The sequence below is a fragment of the Nelumbo lutea genome, chromosome 7 (assembly GCF_056320005.1).
Source record: "Nelumbo lutea isolate HS-2025 chromosome 7, American lotus-T2T, whole genome shotgun sequence".
Lineage (NCBI taxonomy): Eukaryota > Viridiplantae > Streptophyta > Magnoliopsida > Proteales > Nelumbonaceae > Nelumbo > Nelumbo lutea.
The window spans coordinates 19,065,319-19,070,762 of record NC_142690.1 but is presented as its reverse complement, the minus strand read 5'-3'; the positions used below and the strand labels follow the sequence as shown (position 1 = coordinate 19,070,762).

General features: G+C 37.4%; 1 pseudogene; it reads right to left on the bottom strand.

The window, feature by feature from the left end:
- Positions 1-585: 585 nt before the first annotated feature.
- LOC148845473 (toll/interleukin-1 receptor-like protein pseudogene) lies at positions 586-4,993 on the bottom strand (annotated as a pseudogene).
- Between the last annotated feature and the right edge of the window lie 451 nt (positions 4,994-5,444).

Genomic DNA, 5,444 nt, shown 5'->3' with positions numbered 1-5,444 from the left:
AATCCAAAGTTTGTTTTTGTTACTTAAATATTATGAGTAGGGATGTCAACGGTTCAAGTTTGGCACTGGTTTGCCTCAATCATGAATAACCCGATCCTCCAATGTCCCAATCTAAACCTGAATCCGATCCGATCATTTCAATTATATTTTTTAACATGTTTTGAAACAATCTAAATGAGCTGAAGACAAAATCATACACACCCGGCTGAATTACCTATCACTAGTGAACATGCCACTGTTCAGTGTGAACCCCATCTGTACTGCATGTCTGGCCATAATAGGTAGCTCAGCCTAGTGTGCATGTGCATGATTTTGTCTTCAGCTAATCCACTCCACCTAAACCCATTAATTTAAGTCGGATTTACTTTGTAAGTTCTATATGGGTCAGCCAAAATTCAAACATGATTTAAACCTAAAACAATCAAAACCTTAACCCAACCCTAAAGCTGAAGCTGAATATACCTAAACCTAATCCTAACCGCAGAGTTTACCGTTTAATAACCATTAGAAATCAGATGAAAACTTATGATAATTTGTGGTAAGCTTGCAAAGAGAATCTGTTGCCTAGGATCCTAAAATCGAGAATTACCCATTGGCATAATCTTGCAAATTCCACCCGCACAAATTAGCAACTTTTGTGAGAGCTGTCTTCCACTTGTGCATCTTCTCCATCTTCTCCTCCTTTAACACCTTGAATTTATTATTTTCAAGTTCGGCAAGTGCTTCGGCATAACTACCAGTCTGGTTTCGAACATCCGAGGGATCGACACCATAGAAGATGGGCGGGACAATCATTCCAAGAAGTTCTTTGCATTCCAGGATTTTCACAAGTTCATCTAGGCACCATCCTGAAGATGCGCAGTTCGGCGAGAGAACGATGATCGCAATCCTGGATTCTTCTATTGTTTTCAGCAGCTCTGTTGTAATTTCTTCACCTCTCTTCAGTCCATCGTCGTCTCTAAAAGTGCTAAAACCTCCTTGAACCAAAGCCCTATAGAGGTGATCGGTGAAACTTTTACGGGTTTCGCCTCTGGAACTCAACAAGACGTCGTAGTTCCATCGAGGGGTGGAAGAGGAGGATGATGGACCAGTGGAAGAAGGAAGAAGTTGATGGGGTTTCGTTGAACTTTTTCCTTTTAGCGCGAAGAGATAAAACTGACAACAAAAACAATGAAATTCCACCAAGAAGTAACAACAAAGAAATTCCTCCAGGACCTGCAGAAATTTGCTTGGTCATATCGGAGGAAGCCATGGAAACAAAAACAAGGTAGCGATGAGAAGCAGAGATGCAATCAACAACGGGTAATAATTGTCTGCAATTTCTGGCACTTATTGTACCACTTTTATTGGGTCACCCTAGCCAATTATATATAGCCACGCGGCAGACAGAACACGGAATTATCGTTATTATTATTTTTTTATAAACGTACGTATCTTATTCATGTGTGTTTATTTATTATTTATTTGCAAAGACCGGCATAACTTTCACATGGGCACAAGTAATAAAAAGAAAAAGAAAAAGAAAAAAAAAAAAAAAGGATTGACAAGAGCAGCAAGAGATATGATATGTTGTGTTTTGTGTTTTGGTAAATGTTTTTTGAACCGCGGTTGGCCCGAATGGTCGGACCCTTTGGCCCAAAAAATGTTCAGGCTATCAGTTTTGTTTCATCCCAAATCTGGTTTTTGGTCAAAAATTATTTAATTGATTAACATCTATTGATTCAGGTGGTTGAACCACTGAACTGTTCAATGATTTTTGACCATTGTTATTTTTTATTAAAACAGGCCATCCATTTAAAACAGACAATGCGAACCATCAATCCAAAAACCAGTAACCAGAACAGTTCCAATCAATTTCAGGTCATTTTTGAAAACATTGGTTTTATTGGTAACTTTCATTCAGTTTATATAGCTTTCCCTTGTGCCATTAAATCTTTTATCATTGAAGTGAAATGTCCATTTTATATTGGTAGCCAGCGGAGCGAAGAGGCACCATGTGCATGCATGGTAAGAGTGATCTGATTGGACATAGATGCACTACTATCCCATCCTACAATTCAATTTAAATACATACATGCATACATATGTTGTAGTTCACTCGGGATTTCCAACTCACTTTTCCTACTCACTCTCTACCCGCTTTGTATTGGAGCCACACATCTCTATTATGAATTAAGAGATGTGTGGCTCCAATTCACGACGGATAAAGAGTGGGTAGGAAAAGTTTATAGAAAATCTGGGCTCGTAATTATTTATTCAATTGAGTTGTATAGATGCAATATTATCTCATTGATTTAGATAACTATTTCCATTATATAACAAAATAGTTGACTTTCATATCTTATTAGATTTCAAAAGCACTTAAAAAAGTCTAAATGGACATCCGGTAAAAAAGGCCAAAAAAAGACACTTATCCACCCAAAGAAAAAAGGGCTCATTGTTCATTATGTTTTAGAGAAATGGTTTTATAAAGAAAACGCTTGCCTAAAATGTCACACCAAACACTTAAAGCATAGAGCCTACTTATTTAATAAGCACTTATTTGAAAAACCTGCTTGGAAATAAAAAGCATCGATATCCCAAACATCACCCTTATCTATTCCCTAGCTGAGTTCATTTTCCTAAAACAATACATTCAATGAAATTTTGGAAACTAAGGCCTTGTTTGACATCAATTATAGAAAATTCTCAGAATTTATTTTCTAACTTCTTCTTCATTCCTATGTTTTTCTCAAACTCAGTTAAATGAGGAACACACAAAAATACCTAGATCACTCACTATGTTCAGGAAAGTCATTAAAATACCAAGACCTTGATTTGAAAAGTGATGCCGATGATGGATTCAAATTCCCATGATTTTCTTCCACCAAATTCTGGATGATAAAAAGGAAAAATAAAATTGTGAAGTTGTAACCTAATGTACTAGAAATTGAATTTCATACATAAACCAATATATCGTTTTGAACTACTAAGTAATGGAGTTAAATGAAAGAGATTTGAGTAGAAGAAAAAGAAAGAGAGGAAAAGAAGAAAATTACAGAAAAGGATAAGCTGCCTCTGACAACCCTTGTATTATTTGAAAAAGCAATTTTGCCCTCAAATTAAAAAAAAAAAGAAAAAGGCCAAACCCTAGACTTCAAAAGAAAAGGCCAATCGTAAGTAGATAACGCCCAATGTTAGTAACTACGCTCACAATTCGTCAAATAATGAACAAAATAATAGTAAAAGCTGATGTAGCATTGTGAAACACAAAAAATTGAAAAATTTGCAACTGGGTCCCATTGAATAAAATAAAAATATTTAATATATAATTAATAAATGTTAAAAATAATATATAAGTGGGTCCCACTTGAAATTTTCTCTTTTCGAAAAAAATAATAGGTAGGCCCCACTTAAAATTAAAAGTGGGCCCAAACTCTCTCTTTCTCTCTCTCTCTCTCTCTCTCTCTCTCTCTCTCTATTGAATCTCTCTCCCCTGCCACTACCACTGCAACTCTCAGCAGCAATGGCTAACACTCCCCCCCACCCCCCTTGATCCTCCTCATCTGAGTCCATCGCACAACGAGGGAGGCATGGAATTGAATCTAGAAATTTAACGAACAATGGTTAGATAGTAAGGGAGCGGTCTTTTTTTGGATTTGGAGGGAGGGAGGGGAAGTTGACCAACAAAACTCATGTTCTTTTTTTCATATTTATGTGGGGATTAGGGAAAGTTTATTTTCTTGTGTATCACTTACCCCATCTCTTAGGTGGATAATAAATAACTTGTCCACCTAGGGGGAAAGATGCCAACACTTGAATCGGACAAAAATGCCCCTTTTGATAATGGATTTTTATGGCTAAAATGGTCATTGGCTTGTTTACTTTGAAAATAAAAGAACATGAGTAAATGCACTTACGCGAGTAAATCTTTCCCAGGAAATACTTATCCAAGTAAGTGCATTTACTCGAATAAGTAACTTACCAAAAAAAAAAAAAAAAAAAAAAACAGGACCTAAAAAGAGTATAGGACTCCAAGCAAACATTTGAGGTTGGTAGATTGCAGGCTTGATTCCAGAATGCAAGTAAGCTAGCCCCCTAGCCACACCTAAGATTATGTTCTTGCGCTAAGGCCAGTTCAAATGTTTCTTGCTACCGTTATAAGATTTAGTCGCAGAGAAGAGGTGATCAGCAAGGCTGCCATTGAGCATGTAGTCACAAACAAGATATCTCTGCTTACCCTCTAGATCATTGTGTAGGTACATAGTGGTCCCCAAAACCATCAGAGTACAAAGGGTGTCAAACCAACACTACACAGATGCCTGCGATGGACCCATAACCCATCGCACATTTGCGATGAGTTCATAATTCATCGCACATCTATGATGAACTCATACCCGAAACAGGTTGCGATGAGCTTTGGTCCATGCAGATCTGCGATGAATCTTGGATGCAAGTGAACTTGTGATGAGCTTTAGACACGTGCATGTTTGTGATGAACTTCGAACAAGTGTAGAATTAATACTGATTGGGAATAAATATTAGAAACACGTGCATCTTTAAATTATGTGTGTAAACGGGATGCCCCGTAGGCTTAGTAAAGACAAGCAATGTAAATAATGATGTCACCCACGCCACGTTGATTTTAAAAGGGGAACAAAAGGAAGAAGCATAAGTGGATTATGAGAATCCTTAAGATAAAGGAAATCCTGTATTTGAAGGATCTCACCAGATACGTGGCAAAACCCTAATGATGCTCCCTTAATAGTCAATATAAAAGTAAAGATCCCATTTCCTAATAGAAAATGTCTTCTCTTAAATCTTTCTCCTTGTAACCTTAGGGTTTTTGTTATATAAAGAGGAATAACTCTTCCCCATGGGGACAATATAACTTGGACCTAGGGTTTCTCAAAAGGGGAATTCTCCCTTCTCCCCTCTCTTCTTTTCTCTTCTCAATGACCTCTCTCTTGGTCTTTGTCTTCTCCGGATCTACGGAGACTTGACCAACCTCCATAGCCTTACCACGGTACCAACACATTGATTGTTGCATAGCAGCCTTAGAGAGGGAGGAGATTGTTATGTCTTATTTTTCTTATGATCACAACCTCATTCAGGAACTCCATCTTCTCTAGAGTCCAAATCAAGCAGTTTCTTCACGGCTATGGAAGTCCCATAAGCAAGCGTTTTGTTTACAATCATGTACCCACCTTGGCTTATGAAATTCCTCTACGCAAACCCATATGTGGCACATCAAAGCTCCTTTGCGTGGAACCAAATAGCACCCATGTTGAGTTTCACCTTGGCCTTGACATTACTGACTATTAGAGAGTTTGAACTTCTCTCCTATGAATTTGAATCTAATTCGTATCTCTCTTCTTATCCTAATCTCTTTATCTCATTATCTTTAATCTATTTAGAACTTTCAAAGAGTTCAACTGTATTCTATAAATACATAAGGGGTCGGC